A 24,755-nucleotide genomic window follows, 5' to 3' on the forward strand; every position below is an offset into this window, starting at 1 on the left:
TGGCTTCAAATGTGATGTGGTCCGTAAAAATAAAATGGTGTTGTAAAAATGAGAAATCGCTGGTCAACTTTTAACCCTTATAACTTCCTAACAGAAAAAAAATTTTGGTTCCAAAATTGTGCTGATGTAAAGTAAACATGTGGGAAATGTTACTAATCAAGTTTTTTGTGTGCCGTATCTCTGTGATTTAAGGGCATAAAAATTCAAATTTGGAAAATTGCGAAATTTTCAAAATTTTCGCCAAATTTCCATTTTTTTCACAAATAAAAGCAAGTTATTTGAATGAAATTTTACCACTAACATGAAGTACAATATGTCACGAGAAAACAATGTCAGAATCACCCGGATCCATGGAAGCGTTTCAGAGTTATTACCTCATAAAGGGACAGTGGTCAGAATTGTAAAAATTGGCCTGGTCATTAACGTGCAAACCACCCTTGGGGCTTAAGGGGTTAAAATTATTTTTATACCTTTTTTTTTTTTTTTTAACTTTATTGCATTGTCCCAGGTGGGACATCACTGTCCTGTGACAGATCGCTGATCTGTCACATCACATATCACTGTGACAGATCAGCGATCTGTCACAGGCACTGCTGCAGACTTCCTCATGCCTGCGCTTTGCAGGCAGTGAGGAAGTCAGCTCCCTACAGGCCCCCGAAGGTCCCCGCCGACATCTTGGATCCGGGGGCCTGTAGGGAAAGAGACCCCCGCAGCAGCGCTGCACATTGCGCTGCAGTGGGGGGCTCAGGGAAGCACGGAGGGAGCCCCCTCCCTGCCGATGCTTCCCTTTAACCCCCGGTACACCACAATCGTGTTTGATCGCGGTGTACAAGGGGTTAACGTGTCGGGGGCGGTCCGTGACCGCCCCTGACACATTGTGCCGGGTGTCAGCTGTGATAATCAGCTGACACCCGGCCGCGATCAGCGGCACTCACCACGTGGGCGCCGCTGATCGCTATGACGTACTATCCCGTCCCTGGGAATTAAGTCCCAGGGCACATGGACGGGATAGTACGTCTCATGGCAGAAAGGGGTTAATAGTAATCCACTTACTAATATAGCCTGCTAGTGTATGATTCCAGTAAGAACAGCAGGTATTCACAGGCAACCCTTTGCCATCTTGGAAATATATGGAATTTGAAAGAAACAGTGTTGCCACGTTATGCCATGTGTAATGAAGTACCAACTTACAAAAAATTAACTATTTCCAAAATATTTGAAAATTTTGAAAATATTCCTTCTCAGCATGGAATCGCCCATATGCCAATCCACACTTGAGTTGAGGCCCATGAAAATAAAGGCAAAACCAGTAAAACAGAGATACATGTAACTATGAAAATATGTTTAATAGAGTTCGTAGCCACCAACGTCCCTTGCATTTGAGGCATTTTTTTATAAGTCAATTATTTATATGTAATTATGATTATAATAAAGATTGTTCATTTATTTTCTAAATATCTTCCTTTGGTTACGCTTTTCTGATTACCCTATATTGCTCCTTAATTGGATTTTTTAGGGATTTCAGACTGGTTTATATATATTAGCCGAGTTTGCCTTACACAATCGTCACAGTGAGTCCACTGGTAGGTTGCCATTTTTGGGCACATAAGGCTTCTATCTCCAGTTCTGTACCATCAGTACTGAGGGGTCTTCAGGGGTTATTGGGGAGGAACGATTACCTTCATCACTCTCATCTGAATTGCAAGGGGTTCAGGACAACTTAAAGATCTTGGTAGTTTGATACAAAACGCAAGGCTGATAGGAAAAGGTTGTCAGGTCCGGACCTGGGTGTGAATGATTTACTATGGATGTCTACCAGCAATATTAAACTGAAAATTACTTCCTGGAAATGAAGTCCTTGGTTCAATAGGCCTTACAAGGTGGTCGCCGTAATTAGCCCTGTAGCCTTTCATCTTGATTTTTCTAAAACTCTTAAAATCCACCATATTTTCCACAGGGTCAAAAAAATATGTAGTGGCTTGCCACTGTCACCGATTATTCTTGATGGTAATTTGGAGTTTCAGGTGGCAAGAATTATGGATTCTCGTATGGTTTGCTGCTCTTTGCAATACTTGGTGCACTGGAAGGGGTTTGGTCCAGAGTAGAGACTGTAGGTTCCGGCATCTGAGGTTAACCTCCTTACCGACCTGTGACGTCACGTAGTCATCATGAACATGCAAAACAGAAGCCGCGGAGACACCATCACATGTTTCTCAACGCAAGCAGTGACCAGCCAGGTCTTTGCCCGGGAAGGAACAACCACGGGAAGGGCAGTCTCCAATGAAGGAAACCACCTATGCCAAAACATGGTATCCATCCACATCCAGCTGTTTCGGGGTATTGCCCCCTCATCAGTGTGGAGTAGGAAACTGGCTGGTAGGAGCAATGCCTAGTAAAAAGACTATGAAAAGGAGGATGAATGAACTCATGGAGATCAGCATCCGACACTGCGGAGACACCATCACGTGTTTCTCAACGCAGTGATTCTAGAGCACTGCCCCCATCCCTTATGGGAAATATGTATCCATCCACATACAGCTGTTTCGGGGTATTGCCCCTCATCAGTGTGGAGAGAAACATGTGATGGTGTCTCCGCGGCTTCTGTTTTGCATGTTTTACATATTTCCCATAAGGGATGGGGGCAGTGCTCTAGAATCACTGCGTTGAGAAACACGTGATGGTGTCTCCGCAGTGTCGGATGTTGATCTCCATGAGTTCATTCATCCTCCTTTTCGTAGTCATCATGAAAACTTGTGCCTTCCCGACCTGTGACGCCACATAGGCGTCATGGCGAGATCGCATTCCTGTGGGTCGGGTGACCGGGGTCACTGGAATGTCACCTGACTTGCAGGTACGCCAGGACCTGTACTTGACCCAAGGAGGGTGGCTTTGCCCCCTGTGGCTACGATCGCTGGGGTGACTTCTGTGTCACCTTCCCCAGATCTGATTAGAGCTAGCGCCCATGTGACGCTATCCCTCCAGATGTGGAGGTGCGGAGTGAACTATGGATGCCCTCGCTCTTCAGCCTCATCCCGTCAGTGGAAGCTGAAGAGCGAGGTCCCTGCCTGCTGCCGCCGCCTGCCATCCGGTGCTCCCCTCTGCTGTCCTCCGCTCCTCCTGCCGTCCGATTCCACCCCCCGCCCCGGTGATCACCCCCCTGTCCCGATGTTGACCCCCCTGCTCCAGTGATCACTTGCTGCCGGCATCTCCTCAGCCCCCTCCTGCCCCAATGATCTCCCCCCGCCCCGGTGACCACCCCCCGCCCCAGTGATCACCCCCCTGCTGCTGCCGCCGTCTCCTGCATCTTTTCAGCCCCCTCCTACCCCCTGAGCCTGACAGCCCCCTCTTTCCCCTAGTGTTCACCCGCCTGCCCCAGTGTACACCCCCTGCCCCAGTGATCACCCCCCCTGCTGCTGCTGCCGGCTCCTGCATCTCCTCAGACCCTTCCTGCCCCCCGCGCTGACAGCCCCCTCCTGCCCCCCAGTGATTACACCTTTGCCCCGGTGTTCACCCCCTGCCCCACTGATCACCCCCCCCCTGCTACTGCCAGCTCCTGCATCTCATCAGCCCCCTCCTGCCCACCTGCGCCTGAAAGCCCCCTCTTGCGCCCACTGCGCCTGACAGCCCCCTCCGGCAGTAGAAAGTTTCACCAAAAACTCGCACATACACACGCACACTATATTAAAGGTTTTTTTTTTTTTATTTTACACACTCACAATGTCCCGCTCATCCCAGACATCTCAGTCACAAAGGGTGTACTCAGCTGAGGAGGCACATGCCATCATTTCCTCCGAAACTGATAGTGAGGGAAAGGACCTCACTTTTCTCTATTCCTCTAGCTCTTCCTCCTCCAGTGACACAGACTCGCTACCATGAAGACGTCGCAGGACAAGAAATTGTCCGGAGCCCAGGGAAGAAGAGGCGGAGGCCGAGGGAGAAGACCCACAGCCAAGTGCGAGTAACCCCCAACATTGTGCTAGTCACGCCCAACCTAGCACTAGTGCCCCCTTGTGGACTCGCGTCCCTGAAAATTTTGCTCCACGGATTCCTGATTTCGTTCCTCAATCAGGAATCTAGTTCGACTGCCAACCTCAGGGAAATAGACTTTTTCAAAGTCTATTTCTGAGTCAATTGTCAGTCTTATGGTGGAGCAAACTAACTTGTACACCCTGCAATTTTTTGCCGAAAACCCCAATTCATCGTTTTCTACTTGGAGTCCCGTTGATTCAGTAGAAATGATGAAATATTGGGGACTGGTCCTTCACATGGGGATTGTGAAGAAACCAGAAATTTGACAATACTGGAGTACTGATATTTTATATCAAACTTCAATATTTGGCATGGTTATGTTTCGCAAACGTTTTGGAGGTGATTCATAAGTTTCTCCATTTTAGGGACAATACTGAGCCTTCCCCGCGATGACCCAAATTTTGATTGTTCAAAACTCGGCCGGTCATCGAACACTTCAGCAACAAGTTTGCTGAAGTGTACATTCCCCATAGGGAAATTTGTGCAGATGAATCCCTCAACCACTTCAAAGGGATGCTTCAATTCCGTCAGTACCTGCCCAGTAAGAGGGCGAGGTACCGGATAAAACTCTATAAGCTGTGTGAGAGTACCTCAGGGTACACTCACAGCTTTAGAGTTTACCAAGGGAAGGATAGCAGGATCCAGCCCCCAGAATTCCCACCTGCTCTCAGGGTGAGTGGGAAAATAGTGTGGGATTTGGTCCACCCACTGCTTGATAAAGCCAATCATCTGTACATTGATAACTTTAGTATAACCATCCCACTCTTTCAATCCCTCTCTGCCAGAGCTACCGCAGCTTGTGGTAACGTGCGCAGAAACCAGAGGGGTCTCCCTTTGTCACTAATTGAGCAGCCTCTCCCAAAGGGTGAGAGCCGATCCCAATGTAGCGGCAACATGGTTGTGGTCAAGTTCATAGACAAAAGGGATGTTTTTTTCTTGACAACAATCCATGGTATATTGGCACCATGGCCACCACCGTTAAAGGTACCCCAGCACAGGTCCACAAATCGGACTGTACCCAGGGGTACAACAAACACATGGGGGAGTTGATCTTTCTGATCAAGTCCTCCAGCCCTATAGTGCCATGCGGAAGGTGAAGGTACCCTTTTTCTTCTCCCATAAAGTACTGCTTAATACGTTTTTTTCCTTCATGAACCAGGTAATGCCAGCAATGGCTTTAATGGACTGCGGGTCTGTAGCTAACTTTATTAATTTTGGACTGGTTTTGAAAGGGGGAATTAGACCAATCGGTGATTCAGTTTCCAAGTGTTCGTTCAGGGCAGCACACCAGGGGGTAGTCCTTCCTTGACCTATGATGGGACAGGATCAAAGAGAGATTAAAAGGCCCATTCCACTGTAAGGGGATTGATAAATGTTACTGCTTTACCTTTCCTCCTTAGGTGGTCCCGGTATCGTATGTTCTAGTGTAATATAAGTTAATGTGTATTACCACTTAGCAGTAATGGCACTGCTACACTATTACGTGTATTGCCTTTTCCTGTAAACTGTACATATCATTGTATATCGTATTCATGTTAATATAGGGAGAGTGTAGTGGCCACTAGATGGGGGAGCATTTTAGTCTTAGTGCCCACAGTTCTTAGATAGTGTAAGTTTATGGCTAATAGTAGAAGGGGCTGCTGTGTGGTAAGCCAGTGTAGGTGCTAGGTCAAGCCAGAGGGCCCTGGACACCACAGCAGCCACACAACGTTGATGGAGTAAAGCCCAGTCATCCACAACATCAGCACACCACAGCAGCGGGCTGATACAATTGGGGAGCCAATAGGCGTTTCATTATGTGGCAACTCATCGCATGGGCAGATACCCTCGGTGCCAGGGCGAAACAGCTGAAGGAACCTACAGTTGCAGTGAGTTTGGACAGAAAGTATGTGATGCAAGTGCAGGTAACAGCCCAGAAGGGTTGGTCACTCTCCCAGTGGCTTCTGACTCCAGGAAATAATGATCTTGGCTCTGGGGAAAAACAGATCAAGGGAGGCATATCCGTAGCAGAGCTGTGGAGAGAAGATGCTGAGGAATCAGGGATGGTCCAACCCAGGCCCGTGCCTTGTGATCACGAGAGTAGTGCAGGGAAAGGATCATTGTTTGGTGAGGCCTGTTGAAAAATGGGAAGATTTTGGATGTGCTGTGTAGAGAACCCAGTAAAGATGTTCTTGTTAAAGTTCAAATGGACTGTGTCTCTGTTAATGCAAATCCGCCTGGAGAGGGTCCCCTGCGGCATAGGGAAGATCCTGAAGGAGACGGACCTGAAGACACAGGTATGCTGACTAGTGGACATTTTTTTTCTGTGAGGGGAGGCCAAGACACTAATACGGTCCTGGCTGAACATTACACCACCTCCACATTGGTGTTTTTTTTTCAAAGTACCACAGAAGGATGGATGCAAATGGTCCATACCAGCCACTAAAAACTCATATGCAAGATAAATACTTTAATGGCCCCAGCTTAAACTCGAGCTATGGTGACTTGATGAATGAACAATCTGCAGGAAGATCGATCTTGTGGAAGCCTACAGATGAACACAAAGGAGACAAAATAAGGGTGTTGTCCTGAGGGGCTATGTGTAAACTAAATAACTGGTAAGTCTAATTCCCTTTTTCCAGTACATCCCTCTGGACAGCATACCAGCAGTAGTGGCAGAGGAATTGCACCAGGCTGGGTGCAGAAGCCCTAAAGGACAAAAGTCCCGGGCAAGTACCATTCTATATATAGTAAATGATCTGCAAGAGCGTAAGAAAATAGACAATTTTAGAAATCTGCAAAGAGAAAACACCATAGTAATTGCCTGATATATATATATGTCTATACTACCAACAATTCAGTGTAAACAAATTATACAGCAGAAACGGCGAGAGTGAGACGCTCTCCTATTGTACCCCAACACCAATAATAAACCAAAGTGATTGTTAGATGAATTATACTTATAAAAACCTTAGACTTAGGCTAGACCTTAAACACCTCTTATTGCACAGAAAAAGTATGGTGATAGTGACTTCCACAAACAAAATAAACACTGTTGCAGACCAATAATAAACTCGCATGTACACTGTTATTTCATGGGTCCTCCTGGGCTCAGACTAAGGCCGGGGTCACACTTGCGATTAATACGGACGAGTGCTATGTGATAAAACATTGCATAGCACTCGGACCAGTATTCATCTATGGGGCAGCTCCCAGCAGCGTTTTTTACCTCGGCCGTTTTCAAGATGCGAGTGAAATCGCAGCATGCTGGGATTGTCACCGACAATCGGCCAAGTCTCGGCTCACTCGCACCCATATAAGCCTATGGTGCGAGTGAGACAACACACATAAATCGCATTTCATCTGAGTGATGTGCGATATACGCCGACCCTGGCAATGGAGGAGATGGTGAGTGGATTATCAATCCTGTGGTGCCAATGTTATCGATACAAGGAGTCTGGACTTTGGAATTGATGAAAGTGGTTTAAGTAAATGCCCTTACCATTGGTCATTCAATATAGAAAAAATATTTTATATATATTGTGGAGGAACACACACAGACCCGGTCCTCCCACGTCACCACCGTGACGTAACTACACAGGCACAGCTCTCCGGCGCCCCCCTTTGTCTCTCAGGTCAGTAAGGGAACTGCACCTAGAGCAAATGGTCGCCGGGGAGGAGGTCCTGTTACCCGCTCGGGGTTCTAAGATTCGTGATCAGAGTAAAAGCATCAGCCCAAGATTAAGTTTATAGTTTAATTGCCTTAAGGGCGCACTAGATAATTACAGAAATATACAGTAAATTTGCAGTCAGAGAAAAGATATAACAAAAGGGTACAAGACTTAAGATATTAAGCTGGAGGTCAATTTACCAGATTGTAGGATCATGTGGGTGCTGGGGAGCTCTGCAGTCCACAGGTACAAGAATCTTAGTTGCCAGACAGACCCCCAAAGCATGGGCTGCTGCTCCCCTCGGCAGGTCTGTCCCCAGGTCCTTCTTAGATCGTCATCCCGGATCTTCTGTGTGAAGGAATGAATGTCTGCCAGGGGCTGCCAATCCTTAAACACGCTAGGTTCCTCCCCCTGTGTCAGAGGGTGGGCTAATAATCCATGCTCCTAGGATGGAGCCAAAGCGTCTGGGACGCACAAAGGACGTATATTCCTGCGTCTGCTAGCAGGTACATTCTAATTGAAGCCCTAAGCTTTTTTCCGGCCCCCTGCTGGCACGGCTCCGTACCTGAGCTTTGAAGCTCTGTTTTGGGCCTATCTTCATTATCACACCAATGGCCCTGGCTATTTAGCATTGGAACCCTAAATCCTGCTTGTATTTACTAAGTACACAGCACCTGGGGGTATAGAAGCCGTTAGCTGCCTGTAATTCCTGAACTTAGACCAAAATGGATGCCAAGCTCAGACCTGTGGCCCCATACCCAAGATGGCGGCTGCTCCTTCACCACTATATATATATATATATATATATATATATATATATATATATATATATATAAAAATCAGTGAAGTAGCGATTACTAGCGGGCTGGGGTAGCGATATTGGAACACACAGGAGCAGATTCCTTTTAAACAAGTACAAAGCTCTTATATTATTATAGCCTCATAAACCACTTTATAATCCCTGGTAGGCATGTGAACAACACAGAGTCCACAGTCTATTCTAGTCCGGTTCTGTTCACAAAGTTCCAATGCCTGACGTCTGGCAGGACACCATGCACCAGGCTCTGGGTTACCTGGCTTAAAGCACCTCAGGTTTTCCCAGCCTGGCTTCCTCTGGCTCCTGTCCATAGTCCAGACCCTTGGTGTCTCCTGGACCTTCAGGGAGCTCCAACCAGCTCCAGTCTTACACATGGACTCCTCTCATGTGCTGCACACTGGAAACAAATAGGACCAATCCCACCCATCACTTCTGGTTAACCCCAAATCCAGCCCTTTACTAAAAATACTAGAACCAGCAACCTGTCCTGGATTTAGATCGCAGCAGACTTCTGTCTGTGCAATACACACCTATTTCTCAGTACAGCACAATATAATATATATATATAATATACAGTGGGGGAAAAAAGTATTTAGTCAGCCACCAATTGTGCCAGTTTCTCTCACTTAAAAAGATGAGAGAGGCCTGTATTTGACATCATAGGTAGACCACAACTATGAGAGTCAAAATGAGAAAACAAGTCCAGAAAATCACCTTGTCCGATTTGGCAAGATATATTTTGCAAATTATGGTGGAAAATAAGAATTTGGCCATTAACAAAAGTTAATCTCGATATTTTGTTATATATCCTTTGCTGGCAATCACAGAGGTCAAACGTTTTCGGTAATTCTTCACAAGGTTGACACACACTGTTGGTGGTATGTTGGCCCATTCATCCATGCAGATCTCCTCTACATCAGTGATGTTTTGGGCCTGTCGCTGGGCAACACAGACTTTCAAATGTCGCCTAAGGTTTTTTATGGGGTTGAGATCTGGAGACTGACTAGGCCACTCCAGGATCTTCATATGCTTCTTACAAAGCCACTCCTTTGTTGCCCTGGCGGTGTGCGTGGGATCATTAACATGCTGAAAAACCCATCCACGTTTCATCTTCAATACCCTTGCTGATGGAAGGAGGTTTGCACTCAAAATTTCACGATACCTGGCCCCATTCATTCTTTCATGTACACGGGATCAGTCATCCTGGTGTCATGTCGGACGCTGTTCACACCACAGCGTCCGGCAGGCAGAGGTAGTTCCACCTCCAGCCACTATAGCCTCAGTGGCGCCGGCTTGATCTTCAGGCTCTCTGGGGTTAATCCTGCTGGAGACCAGGTTGGAAGGTTAGTCACGCCCACGGTCTTTAAATAGTCATACTGGCATATGGGCGTCGCCGATTATAGCTTGTGTTTTCATACCAAGTGGTTCCGGTCTGGAGTGGAGGTGTTGCAGAGAGAGAGATTCGTATCTGGTGTCGTATGATCCGTCGTTATCCTTTCTCCTTCCCATATTAGTGTTTAGTTGTGCCCTGTTCACATTACTGTATATTCCTGTGTGTGTGCGGCGCAGTGCAATTTAAGTTCTCCCTGTCTGTCATTATTTGTGTAGGTGTTTTGGTGGTGTGTCTCCTCACTGGGTGGAGGGTGGAGGGTTAAGTGCAGGGCTGAGCAGGAGATAAGGAAAGGTTGGAGGCTCAGGCATTTGCACCTTCAGCAAAAACCCTGGGTTGAGGGTCAGACAGGGTTTTCCCTAGTTATAGGGACATCACAGGGGCCCCGGGAATTACAGCCTTAGTTGAACTAGGCCCCCGTGACACCTGGTCCCTTTGCAAATAAACAGCCCCAAAACATGATGTTGCCACCCCCATGCTTCACTGTAGGTATAGTGTTCTTTGGATGCAACTCAGCATTCTGCCTCCTCCAAACACAACGAGTTTTGTTTCTACCAAACAGTTCTACTTTGGTGTCATCAGACCATATGCCATTATCTCAATACTCTTCTGGATAATCCAAATGCTCTCTAGCAAACTTCAGACAGGCCCGGACATGTACTGGCTTAAGCAGCGGGACACGTCTGGCACTGCAGGATCTAAGTCCCTGGCGGCGTAGTGTGTTACTGATGGTAGCCTTTGTTACGGTGGTCCCAGCTCTATGCAGGTCATTCACTAGGTCCCATGTGGTTCTGGGATTTTTGCTCACCATTCTTGTGGTCATTTTGACCCCACGGGGTGAGATCTTGTGTGGAGCCCCAAATAGAGAGAGATTATCAGTGGTCTTGTATGTCTTCCATTTTCTTATTATTGCTCCCACTAATCACACCAAGCTGCTTGCCTACTGCAGACTCAGTCTTCCCAGCCTGGTGCAGGGCTACAATTTTGTTTCTGGTGTCCTTTGACAGCTCTTTGGTCTTCACCATAGTGGAGTTTGGAGCGTGACTGTTCGAAGTTGTGGACAGGTGTCTTTTATACTGATAACAAGTTCAAACAGATGCCATTACTACAGGTAATGAGTGGAGGACAGAGGAGCCTCTTAAAGAAGTAGTTACAGGTCTGTGAGAGCCAGAAATCTTACATGTTTTTAGGTGACCAAATACTTATTTTCCACCATAACAAATAAATCTTGCCAAATCAGACAGGGTGACTTTCTGGATTTGTTTTCTCATTTTGACGCTCATAGTTGTGGTCTACCTATAGTGTCAATTACAGGCCTCTCTCATCTTTTTAAGTGGGAGAACTTGCACAATTGGTGGCTGACTAAACACTTTTTTCCCCCCACTGATATATATTATATAATATATATATATATATATATATATATATATATATATATATATATATATATATACATACAGTGGGGAAAAAAAGTATTTAGTCAGTTAGCAATAGTGCAAGTTCCACCACTTAAAAAGATGAGAGGCGTCTGTAATTTACATCATAGGTAGACCTCAACTATGGGAGACAAACTGAGAAAAAAAAATCCAGAAAATCATATTGTCTGTTTTTTTTTCATTTTATTTGCATATTATGGTGGAAAATAAGTATTTGGTCAGAAACAAAATTTCATCTCAATACTTTGTGATATATCCTTTGTTGGCAATGACAGAGGTCAAACGTTTGCTGTAAGTCTTCACAAGTTTGCCACACACTGTTGTTGGTATGTTGGCCCATTCCTCCATGCAGATCTCCTCTAGAGCAGTGATGTTTTTGGCTTTTCGCTTGGCAACACGGACTTTCAACTCCCTCCAAAGGTTTTCTATAGGGTTGAGATCTGGAGACTGGCTAGGCCACTCCAGAACCTTGAAATGCTTCTTACGAAGCCACTCCTTTGTTGCCCTGGCGGTGTGCTTTGGATCATTGTCATGTTGAAAGACCCAGCCACGTTTCATCTTCAATGCCCTTGCTGATGGAGGGAGGTTTGCACTCAAAATCTCATGATACATGGCCCCATTCATTCTTTCATGTACCCGGATCAGTCGTCCTGGCCCCTTTGCAGAGAAACAGCCCCAAAGCATGATGTTTCCACCACCATGCTTTACAGTAGGTATGGTGTTTGATGGATGCAACTCAGTATTCTTTTTCCTCCAAACACGACAAGTTGTGTTTCTACCAAACAGTTCCAGTTTGGTTTCATCAGACCATAGGACATTCTCCCAAAACTCCTCTGGATCATCCAAATGCTCTCTAGCAAACTTCAGACGGGCCCGGACATGTACAGGCTTAAGCAGTGGGACACGTCTGGCACTGCAGGATCTGAGTCCATGGTGGCATAGTGTGTTACTTATGGTAGGCCTTGTTACATTGGTCCCAGCTCTCTGCAGTTCATTCACTAGGTCCCCCCGCGTGGTTCTGGGATTTTTGCTCACCGTTCTTGTGATCATTCTGACCCCACGGGGTGGGATTTTGCGTGGAGCACCAGATCGAGGGAGATTATCAGTGGTCTTGTATGTCTTCCATTTTCTAATTATTGCTCCCACAGTTGATTTCTTCACTCCAAGCTGGTTGGCTATTGCAGATTCAGTCTTCCCAGCCTGGTGCAGGGCTACAATTTTGTTTCTGGTGTCCTTTGACAGCTCTTTGGTCTTCACCATAGTGGAGTTTGGAGTCAGACTGTTTGAGGGTGTTCACAGGTGTCTTTTTATACTGATAACAAGTTTAAACAGGTGCCATTACTACAGGTAATGAGTGGAGGAAAGAGGAGACTCTTAAAGAAGAAGTTACAGGTCTGTGAGAGCCAGAAATCTTGATTGCTTGTTTCTGACCAAATACTTATTTTCCACCATAATATGCAAATAAAATGAAAAAAAAAAACAGACAATGTGATTTTCTGGATTTTTTTTTCTCAGTTTGTCTCCCATAGTTGAGGTCTACCTATGATGTAAATTACAGACGCCTCTCATCTTTTTAAGTGGTGGAACTTGCACTATTGCTGACTGACTAAATACTTTTTTTCCCCACTGTATATATATATATATATATATATATATATATATATATATATATATACACACACACACAAACAGATACAATGTGTGGAAAATGAGTATTTGACCAACAAACAAGAATTTTTGGCTCTCACAGACCTATTAGTTTTTCTTTAACCCCTTAACCACCAAGGGTGGTTTGCACGTTAACTCCCGGGCCAATTTTTACAATTCTGACCACTGTACCTTTATGAGGTCATAACTCTGGAACTCTTTCATGGATCCTGGTGATTCTGACATTGTTTTCTCGTGACATATTGTACTTCATGGTAGTGGTAAAATTGCATTCAAATAACTTGCGTTTATTTGTGAAAAAAACGGAAATTTGGCAAAAATTTTGAAAATTTCGCAATTTTCCAACTTTGAATTTTTATGCCCTTAAATCACAGCGATACGGCACACAAAAAACTTAATACATAACATTTCCCACATGTTTACTTTACATCAGCACAATTTTGGAACCAAAAATTTTTTTTGTTAGGAAGTTATAAGGGTTAAAAATTGACCAGCGATTTCTCATTTTTGCAACACCATTTTATTTTTAGGGACCACTTCACATTTGAAGCCACTTTGAGGGGTCTATATGATAGAAAATACCCAAAAGTGACACCATTCTAAAAACTGCACCCCTTAAGGTGCTTAAAACCACATTCAAGAAGTTTATTAACCCTTTAGGTGCGTCACAGGAATTTTTTGAATATTAAAAAAAAAATGAACATTTAACTTTTTTTCACAAAAAAAATACTTCAGGTTCAATTTTCTTTATTTTACCAAGGGTAACAGGAGAAATTGGACTGCAAAAGTTATTGTGCAATTTGTCCTGAGTACGCTGATACCTGATATGTGGGGGGGAACCACTGTTTCGGCGCATGGCAGACCTCAGTAGGGAAGGAGCGCTGTTTGACTTTTTCAGTGCAAAATTGGCTGGAATTCAGATCGGACGCCATGTCGCGTTTGGAGAGCCCCTGATGTACCTAAACAGTGGAAACCCCCCAAGTGACCCCATTTTGGAAACTAGACCCCCCAAGGAACTTATCTAGATATGTGGTGAGAACTTTGAACCCACAAGGGCTTCACAGAAGTTTATAACGTACAGCGGTACAATTAAAAAATCATATTTTTTCCACAAAAATGATCTTTTCACCCCCAATTTTTATTTTTCCAAGTGTAACAGGACCCTAAAAGTTATTGTGCAATTTGTCCTGAGTACGCTGATACCCCATATGTGGGTGTAAATGACTATTTGGGCGCATAGCAGAGCTCGGAAGGGAAGCAGCGCCATTTGACGTTTTTGGCTAGAATTGAGATCGGACACCATGTCGCGATTGGAAAACCCCTGATGTACCAAAACAGTGGAAACCCCCCACAAATGACACCATTTTGGAATCTAGACCCCCCAAGGAACTTATCTAGATGTGTGGTGAGAACTTTGAACCCCCAAGGGCTTCACAGAAGTTTATAACGTACAGCAGTACAATTAAAAAATCATATTTTTTCCACAAAAATGATCTTTTCACCCTCAATTCTTATTTTTCCAAAAGTAACAGGACCCTAAAAGATATTGTGCAATTTATCCTGAGTACGCTGATACCCCACATGTGGGTGTAAACCACTATTTGGGCGCATGGCAGAGCTCGGAAGGGAAGCAGCGCCATTTGACGTTTTTGGCTGGAATTGAGATCGGACACCATGTCGCGTTAGGAAAGCCCCTGATGTACCAAAACAGTAGAAACCCCCACAAATGACACCATTTTGGAAACTAGACCCCGCAAGGAACTTATCTAGATGTGTGGTGAGCACTTTGAACCCCCCAGTGCTTCACTGAAGTTTATAACGTCCGGGCGTGAAAATAAAAAAATCGTATTTTTTCCACAAACATGATCTTTTAGTCCCCATTTTTTTATTTTCCCAAGGGTACCAGGAGAAATTGGACCACCAAAGTTGTTGTCCATTTTGTCCTGAGTACGCTGATACCTCATATGTGGGAGAAAACTACTGTATGGGCACACGTCGGGGCTCGGAAGGGAAGTAGTGACGTTTTGGAATGCAGACTTTGATGGATTGGTCTGCGGGTGTCATGTGCGTTTGGAGAGCCCCTGATGTACCTAAACAGTGGAAACCCCCCACAAGTGACCCCATTTTGGAAACTAGACCCCCCACGGAGCTTATCTAGATGTGTGGAGAGCACTTTGAACCCCCAAGTGCTTCACAGAAGTTTATAACGCCTGGGCGTGAAAATAAAAAAAACATTTTTTTCCGCAAAATTATATTTTTGCCCCCAATTTTTTATTTTCCTAAGGGTAACAGGAGAAATTGGACCCGAAAAGTTGTTTTGTAATTTGTCCTGAGTAGGCTGATACCCTACATGTGGGGGTAAAACACTCTTTGGGCACATGGCAGAGCTTGGAAGGGAAGGAGCACCATTTGACTTTTTCAACGCAGAATTGGCTGGAATTGAGATCAGACGCCATGTTGCCTTTGGAGAGCACCTGATGTGCCCAAACAGTGGAAACCCCCAATTATAACTCCAACCCTAACCTCAACACACCCCTAACCCTAATCTGAGCCCTAGCCCTAACCCTAGCCCTAACCCTAACCCTAACCCTAGCCCTAACCCTAGCCCTAACCCTAGCCCTAACCCTAGCCCTACCCTAACCCTAACCCTAGCGGGAAAATGGAAATAAATACATTTTCTTTTAGTTTTATTATTTTTCCCTAACTAAGGGGGTGATAACGAGGGGTTTGATTTACGATTTATGGCGGTTTTTATGTTTGGCGGCTGTCGCACGCTAAAAGACGCTTTTTATTGTAAAAATAGTTTTTGCATCACCACATATTGTGAGCTATAATTTTTCCGTATTTTGACCCACCGAGTCATGTGAGGTCTTATTCTTTGCGGGACGAGTTGACGTTTTTATTGGTACCATTTTCGGGCACGTGACATTTTTTGATCGCTTTTTATTCCAATTTTTGGGGCGCAGAATGAACAAAAACCAGCGTTTCATGAATTTCTTTTGGGGGGGTGCGTTTACACCGTTCCACGTGTGGTAAAATTGATAACGCGTTTTTATTCTTCGGGTCAGTACGGTTACAGCGATACCTCATTTAGGTCGTTTTTTTATGTTTTGTCGGTTTTTTGCAATGAAAACAATTTTATATAAAAAATAATTATTTTTGTATCGCTTTATTCTGCGAGCTATAACTTTTTTATTTTTTTGCGGATGATGCTGTATGGCGGCTCGTTTTTTGCGGGACAAGATGACGTTTTCAGCGGTACCATGCATATTTATATGCATCTTTTTGATCGCGCGTTATTGCACTTTTTGTTCGGTGGTATGATAATAAATCATTATTTTTTGCTTCGTTTTTTATTTTTATTTTTTAAGGGGTTCGCTAAAGGGGTTAACTAATGGGACAGTTTTATAGGGCAGGTCATTACGGACGCGGCGATACCAAATATGTGTACTTTTATTGTTTTTGTTTTTTTTTATTTTGAAAAAATGGATTTATTGGGGAATATTTTTTTTTTTTTTACTAATTTATTTAGCGATTTTTTTTTAATTATTTTTAACACTTTTTTTTTTTTTTTTACTTTATTACCTTGTCCCAGGTGGGACATCACTGTCCTGTGACAGATCGCTGATCTGTCACATCATAGATCACTGTGACAGATCAGCGATCTGACACAGGCACTGCTGAAGGCTTCCTCATGCCTGCGCTTTGCAGGCACTGAGGAAGCCAGCTTCCTCAGGCCCCCGAAGGCCCCCGTCGCCATCTTGGATTCGGGGGCCTGGAGGAAAGGAGCCCCCCGCAGCAGCGCTGCACATTGCGCTGCCGTGGGGGGCTCAGGGAAGCACTGAGGGAGCCCCCTCCCTGCCGATGCTTCCCTTTAACCCCCGGTACACCGCGATCGCGTTTGATCGCGGTGTGCAAGGGGTTAACGTGTCGGGGGCGGTCCGCTGATCGCGATGACGTAATATTCCGTCCATGGTAATTAGGTCCATGGTCACATGGACGGAATATTACGTCTATTGTAGGTAAGGGGTTAATGACCGCCGATACGCCTTTTAACGGCGGCAGCTAAGGGTACTTATGCCTCAGTGCCGTTGTTTAACGGCGCTGAGAAATAAGTGCATAGCACCCCCCAGAGAACATGATTTGCGTCGGTTTTTACCAACCCCAGTGTTGCGATGGCCGTTATTAACAGAATAACTGACCGCAAAAAAAAAGTATGATTTCCCATTTAATTTCTCTCTCCTCTGATGTGATCGCACATCAAAGGAGAAATGAGGTTCCCCCGATTCCTCCTTGGTACCTCCAGTGTCCCTGGACCTTCAAGCATCCCCCAGTCCTGTCCCGCGGCCGCCGGCGTCTTCTTCCTGGAAGAAAATGGCGCCCGCCGAGATCTGCCGCTGCACCGGGCAACAATAGGAAGTTATTCCTATTGGTTCATTTTGATCACTGTGATAGACCCTATCACAGTGATCAACATAAAAAAAAATAGTAAATTAAACCCCTCTTTATCAACCCCTTAGTTAGGTAAAAATAATAAAAAAAAAAAGTATTTATTTCTATTTTTCTATTAGTGTTAGGGTTGGGCTAAAGTTAGGATTGTGGTTAAGGTTGGGATAGGGTTAGGGGTGTGTTAGGGTTGTGATTAGGGTTAGGGGTGTGTTGGGCTTAGGGTTGTGGTTAGAGCTATAGTTGGGATTAGGGTTAGGTGTGTGTTGGGGTTAGGTTTGGAGTTAGAATTGGGGGGGAGTTCCACCTCAGGATGTCGCCAAACGTGACATGCCACCACCATTGATTCCAGCCAATTTTGCGTTAAAAAAGTCAAACGGTTCTACCTCCCTTCTGAGACCTGCCATGCGCCCAAACAGTGGCTTTCCCCCCACATACGGGGTATTGGCGTACTCAGGAGAAATTGCACAACAAATTTTGTGGTCCATTTTCCCCTGATACCCAAAGGAAACCTTTTGTGAAAAAAGTAAAATGTTCATTTTTCCCTTCCACATTGCTTTAGTTCTCGTGAAGCACCTCAAGGGTTAATAAACTTCTCGAATGTGGTTTTGCACACCTTGAGGGGTGCAGTTTTTAGAATGGCGTCACTTTTGGATATATTCTGTTATACTGACCCCCCCAAACTCACTTCAAATGTGAGGTGGTCTCTAAAGAAAATGATTTTGTAAATTTTGTAGGAAAAATGAGAAATCGCTGGTCACATTTGACAGCGACAGCATTCGCGGATGATGGGACAGTAGTCCCATCACTCCATGCATGTCAAGTTAAAAAAACACAATACAGACATATACACATACAGTACATACAACATATAACAAAGAGTACATACTCACCAATCACCTAGTCCCCGAAGCCCTTGATCTCCTGTAACCAAAAATAAACCAACCTATACATACCTTTCCGTCGTAGTCCAGTTAACGAGTGTCCCACGACGATCTCCTGTGTACAACACTGACATCAGGTGATGTCAGTGTTCTACAGGGGCTTCCGCGATGCACTGACATGCGGAGGTAATCCGGCAGCGGAGGGATACAATGCGGCGGAAGAGAGGTCTCCTCACACAGCATTGCCGTAAAGTGAGGACTTGAAATCAGGTAACCTCTTCAGTGATGCACTGAAGGAGCCATTGCCTCCTATCAGTGCATCGTGGGAGGAGGCTCTGTATAGCAATGACATCACCCGATGTCACTGTTCTATAGGGGAGATCGTTGTGGGACACTCGTTATTAAATGGATTACGTTGGAACAGGGATTATTTGTTTGGTAATTTTTTTTTTTGCAGGAGATCGAGGGCGTCGCTTGAATTAGGCATCTAATAAATATGGCAAAAATGTGTAGTGTATTATTTCATTAAAAGACTTTTTTCTGGCTGTGTCTTTTATATAACCCTTAACAACTATAGGATTAGTAATGGATAGGTGTCTTACTGACACCTCTCCATTACTAACCGGGCTTGGATATAAATATAAAGGTGACATCAACCCCATAAATATTACCCCATATGCCACCGCTACACAGCAGCGGGAAGAGAGAGGCTAAGTGACAGAATTGGCTCATCTTAGAGATGCACCATTTCTGGGGGGAGATGTTTGTAGCCGGGGGGGGCAATAACCAGGGTTCCCTTCCTAGGCTATGAACATCTTCCCCCAGTTGTCGGCTTTCCCTCTCTGGTGCCGAAAATTGCGTGGAAGCCCATGTCATTTTTTTCCCTTTTTTTTTCAAAATTAAACATATTGTTCATTAATAAACATCGGCCTTGGTATTATATATCAAACTATAGATACATCTATCTATCGATAGATATATCTATAAAAGAGGTAACAAAGGAAGTGCAGAATATTGGTGAAGGTGTCCGTGGTATTCGGTAAGTATATATTGTAAGACTATAACAACGAACAGCCGGACCAAAGTGATACTACGTGGACAATCGGAAAAACACGAAACTAAAAAGGAGAGGAAGGATCCGATCATATAGTCCAAAAGTCAATAATATATTTATTAAACACAGGTAAGAATAACATGACAGTAAGCAATTACAGATAAAACTAGACAAATACTGGTACTAAAAAAGGGACGCATACACAGGAATATAAAAATATTCACAAGACCGCTACAATGTAACCAGACAATGGACAGAAATACATTGCACCCAATTGCATATCAAGATGTATGGACCAGTGAAAAGGTGCCTAGTGCAAATGTGACAAAAATTAAGCAACAGCAAATAAATGTGGAATATCAATCATGAATAATCTAAAAAAAAAATCAAAATACCCTGTGATATCAACAAAATTGTTACACCATGTTCCAAATTATTATGCAAATGATATTTTTCTCAGATTTTCCTAAATGGTCGTTACAAATGACAGTCAGTCTAATAAAAGTCATCACCTGTTAGAGTGTACATCGAATTTTATTGAGGAAACCTCCCAATGATAACAGTATAATCTCCAAAATGAATAAAAACTCAAAATACACTGTTCCAAATTATTAGGCACAGTAGAATTTCTAAACATTTGATATGTTTTAAAGAACTGAAAATGCTCATTTGTGGAATTTGCAGCATTAGGAGGTCACATTCAATGAACAAAAAAGCTATTTAACTCCAAATCATCCTAACAGGCCAAGTTACATTACAGACCTCTCTATCCTTAGTAGTGTATCAAATACTTATTTATTGGTATAATTTGTTTATTTTTCTATTTTTAAAAAATATTTTGACAATGATTTTTACTTAGCTTCTCTGTGTGACATTAACTTTTATTACTTTGATGACTGGTATAATGCATCAGCACTGCAATTCATTATGCCTGTCAGTGTTACACTAACCGAATCCTCATAGACCACGCTAGTAGCATGGTCCAAACAGGCCATCGTAGCAGGCAGACCCATACGTATAATAATGACCTTGGCCAAAGCAACGATCGTGCCCTCGTGAGGACGTCGAGGGCGCGCCAATTGGAAGCGAGAATTAGCCCCCTCCCCTCTTCCGGCGTTATAACTATATGATTGCTATGGTCAAGTGGACCAAGAAGGTGCAGGGATCCACTCCTGGCTGTGACATCCGGGACTCGGCTTTCACTTAAGTCGAGCTCCTGGCAGTGATCATGTGGGCACTGCTCCTGTGCTCGCATGATCGCTAAGACGGAAATCTATATTATTTTTCAGAGGCCAAGACCCAACTATGACATAAACTTACGTCAACTGTTGTGAAAGGGCCAAATGGGTTGTCTACTTTCTGATAATTTTCCTTTGTAGGTTGCAGTAGCCATAAACCAAGTATTACTTACCCTCCCCAGGTTCAGTACTGACATGTCGACAGTGCTGTAGCCAATAAGTGAGATTATATGAGTCTCAGAATGATTCCATTCCGGAAGAGAATCCCTTATCATTGCAGTAGAGGTGTGTGTGCAGGCTGAATAGTGCTACTAGCACAGCGCTAGCGGTCTGCAACTCAGTGACGGATGGACTTTACACCCGGGAGAACGGACACACACTCCAGAGTCTGTCATTATTGTTGGTCAGGAGTAGAGATGAGCAAACATCGTCGGCTCCCTCCTATAGCGCTTACCGAAGAAGCTGCATCGGAGCCCGGATACCTGGAGCGCTCCTGATGATCAGCTGTTCGGCGCCGCAGCTGCATGTGTCACGGGCTGTGTGACAGTCAAAGCACATGCATGGAGAACCTGTGTGTTGTGACTGTTAGGCTAGTTTCACATTTGCGTCTTTGTGCGCAGCGCATCGTGCGCAAGTAGAAACGCATGCAAAAACGCACATGGGTTTGTGTTTTTTTATGCGCATGGGTTTTCTAGGTGTCACATTTCACAGGAGGAAAATCCTTGAAAAATCCTTGAAACAGACTCCACCAAAGGGACACCAGTGGGCGTGTGTCATGGGAAGGGGGAGGTTTAAACCAGTGTCTAGACATGTTTACTCTCAAAACGCATGCGTACGCAAACACAGGCGTATGCATGTCCGTGTGCACGCCTGCGTTCCCATAGGCTGCAATGCGTTGTTTTGACGCATTCCGTGTGCAAGCGTACGCATGCGTTTTTTTGACACCTTTGGGCGGGCCAAAAAATGCAACATGTTGCCTTCGGCGCGTCTAGACGCACACCTGCAAAAAACGCATGCGCACGAATACGCAGACGAACGCATGCAAACGCAAGACCATGCGTACGCCATGTTAAACATAGGTACGCATGCATGCGCACGATGCGCTGCACACAAAAACGCTAATGTGAAACCAGCCTTAGGCTGCGTTCACACGTCGCGGTTTTTCGTGGTGGTTTTTGACGCACGATTTTGCCGCGAAAACGCAAAAAAAAAGCATCCCATGCAATCCTATAGGATTCCGCAATGCTGTGCTAATGGCGCAGATTTTCCCGCGGTGGAATCGTATGGCGGAAAAATCCATAGCATGCTCATTATTTTGTGGAATCGCGGCGATTCCGCCCACATAGGAATGCATTGTTCTGCTTACTTTCCGCATGTGGCTATGCCCACCATGCGAAAAGTACCGTAAGCAGAACATTTGCGGATGGTACCCACGGTCCGGAGGAGAGGAGACTGTCCTCCGGGCTGTGGGTACCATATCCCTGTAAAAATAGAATTAAAATTAAAAAATCGGGTTATATTCACCTTCCGGCGTCCCGCGCAGCATCCCCAGGCTCAGTGGCGTATCTAGGGGGGGCAGCCGGGGCAGTTGCCCCGGGCGCAGCCAGCAGGGGGGCGCAGTCGGGCCGCCTAATGCAGCGGTCCGCAGTGTCCTCCCTGGCGGCTGCGTTCTGCTGCCCCCCGCCTGAGAGTCGGCGGTTCTCTGTGTCAGCTGTCAAGCTGACAGCCGGCGCAGAGAAGGAGGCCGCGCCGGCTCCCAGGGAGCAATTGTACTGGCGTCTATACAGACGCCTGTACAATTGAAGCTCTGACCGCCGGGCCAGAGCGACGTCAGCAGCGTGATCAGGTCATGTGATCACGCTGCTGACGTCACTCCCCGGCGCCCAAAGCAAACGCTGGTGGTAAGTGTGCTCCACTGTGGAGCTGAAGAACCACCGAAGATGGGAGATGAGGGGGAGTTGTAGAGGGGATGGCGGTTAATGTGTGGGGATATTTAGAGTGGGGATGGGGGTTAATGTGTGTGGGGGTTAATGAGTGGGGATGCCATGGGGTTAATGTGTGGGGGGATTTGGAGTGGAGATGGGGGTTATTTAATGTGATGGGGGTTAATGGGTGGGGGGGTTAATGAATGGGGATGGGGATAAATGTGTGGGGGCGTCAATGAGTGGGGATGGGGGTTAATGTGTGGGGGTATTTGGAGTGCAGATGGTTATTTAATGTGTGGGGGGATTTGGAGTGGTGATGGGGTTAATGAGTGGGGATTGGGTTAATGTGCGCGGCGGTTAATGAATGGGGATGGGGGTTAATGTATGGGGGCGTTAATGAGTGGGGTTGGGGTTAATGTGTGGGGGTATTTGGAGTGGGGGTGGGGGGATTTAGAGTGCTCATGGGGGTTAATGAGTGGGGATTGGGTTAATGTGTGGGGGGATTTGGAGCGGGATGGGGGTTATTTAATGTGTGGGGGGGATTTGGAATGGGGATGGGGGTACTTAATGTGTGTGGGGGATTGGGGATGGGGGGATTTAATGTGTGGGGAGATTTGAGGACACAAAATAAAGAGTATGTATGAGGAAACAGTATGGGGGATTGGTGCAGACAGTATGGGGAGCGAATGGGTTAATATGTGAATGGACACAGTATGGGGAGTCAGGGGTATGTGTGAGCAGACAGTATAGAGAGTGAGGGGGTAAATATATGAGGAGACAGTGTGGTGAACAGGTGGGATGCTAGAGGGGAATAGTGTGAGGCGACAGTATAATGCAGATATTTTTATTTAGGAGCATTATAATGACACTTCTATCTTTAAGGGCGTCGTGTGGAGATTTTCTGCAGAAGACCGGAGAAGATGGACGTCTACAGAGACGAGATATGGATGAGAAAACTCATCATGGGGTCTAGAAGAAAAGGTGACTGACTGCAGAGACGACGTCATCTATAAGGTACCTGGATGTAAATGTTATTTGTGCTACTGACTTATTCTCATGTTTTTATTTGTTAGGAACATTAAAGGGGTTGTTCAGGTTTGTGCTGAGTCTGCAGTCATTCTTTGTGACTGCAGACTTCTGAATTCCCACAGTGCTCACTGAACGCTGTCAGGATTCTCTCGTGCCGATAATTTACATACATACGGTTACATGCTGACTAGACATGTGTAGCCTCACTCAATGAAAATGAACGGAGCGAGGCCGGGCACGTCTAGTCGGAATGTGGCCAGAAGTATATAAATCACATACTTGTGCTGACATGACTGTACATCGGCAAGGGAGAATCCTAAAAGTGTGCAGTGCATTCGTTGTGAGAATTCAGAAGCTGCAATGTCAGGATTCAGCTCTGCAGGTTCCAGTGCCATCACATAGACACTTCACTCATATGCGATTTTCATAGGTATGGTCCTGTGACAACGAGCTTCTCTTCCTGCTTCTCTCATTTTTTTACTGAACATTGAGAGCATTAGGAGGAGCAGCACGTGGGTGCATGGCTAAGTGTGCAAGTCGCATATGTACTTGGGGGGGGGGGGCCGAACCGAATTCTTGCCCCGGGTGCCAGAAAGCCTAGATACACCTCTGCCCAGGCTTCAGCGATACACGCGGCAGGTCTCGTTCCCAGTAATGCATTGCGATAATGACCTTTGCTGACGTCGCTGTCTCGCGATACTGTAGCGGTCTCGCAAGACCGCAACGTCAAAGGTCATTGCCGCACTGCATCACAGGGAACATGACCTGCCGGAACATTGCGGAGGCCCGGGAAGGCTGCACGGGACATCGGAAGGTGAATATAACCCGATTTTTTACTTTTTTTTATTATTTTTAACATTAGATCTTTTTACTATTGATGCTGCATAGGCGGCCTCAGTAGTTAAAAGTTGGTCACACTCGTCAAACACTATGTTTGACGAGTGTGACCAACCTGTCAATCAGTTCTCCAAGCCATGCTACAGATCACTTGGAAAATGCTAGCATTCTGCAAGCTAATTACGCTTGCAAATCGCTAGTTTTTCCGCGGGAAAATCGCGGGAATTTAAAATTCGATTTTCCCGCGGAATGGAATTCTGGAATTCTCACGGTAACTTCCGTGGGAGTTCCGCTATGTGTGAACTTAGCCTTAAACAGCCGTGACGCATGCAGCTGCGTGTGACCATAGCCT

General features: G+C 45.3%; 1 long non-coding RNA gene across 2 annotated transcripts in view; it reads right to left on the minus strand.

Moving 5' to 3' along the window:
• LOC141060651 (uncharacterized) overlaps window positions 1-24,755 on the minus strand; it is a 141,120-nt gene that overhangs the window by 115,141 nt on the left and 1,224 nt on the right. The window lies entirely within an intron of this gene.

Source organism: Dendrobates tinctorius, unplaced genomic scaffold (genome assembly GCF_039654945.1).
Source record: "Dendrobates tinctorius isolate UK_male_01 unplaced genomic scaffold, ASM3965494v1 ptg000241l, whole genome shotgun sequence".
Classification (NCBI taxonomy): Eukaryota; Metazoa; Chordata; class Amphibia; order Anura; family Dendrobatidae; genus Dendrobates; species Dendrobates tinctorius.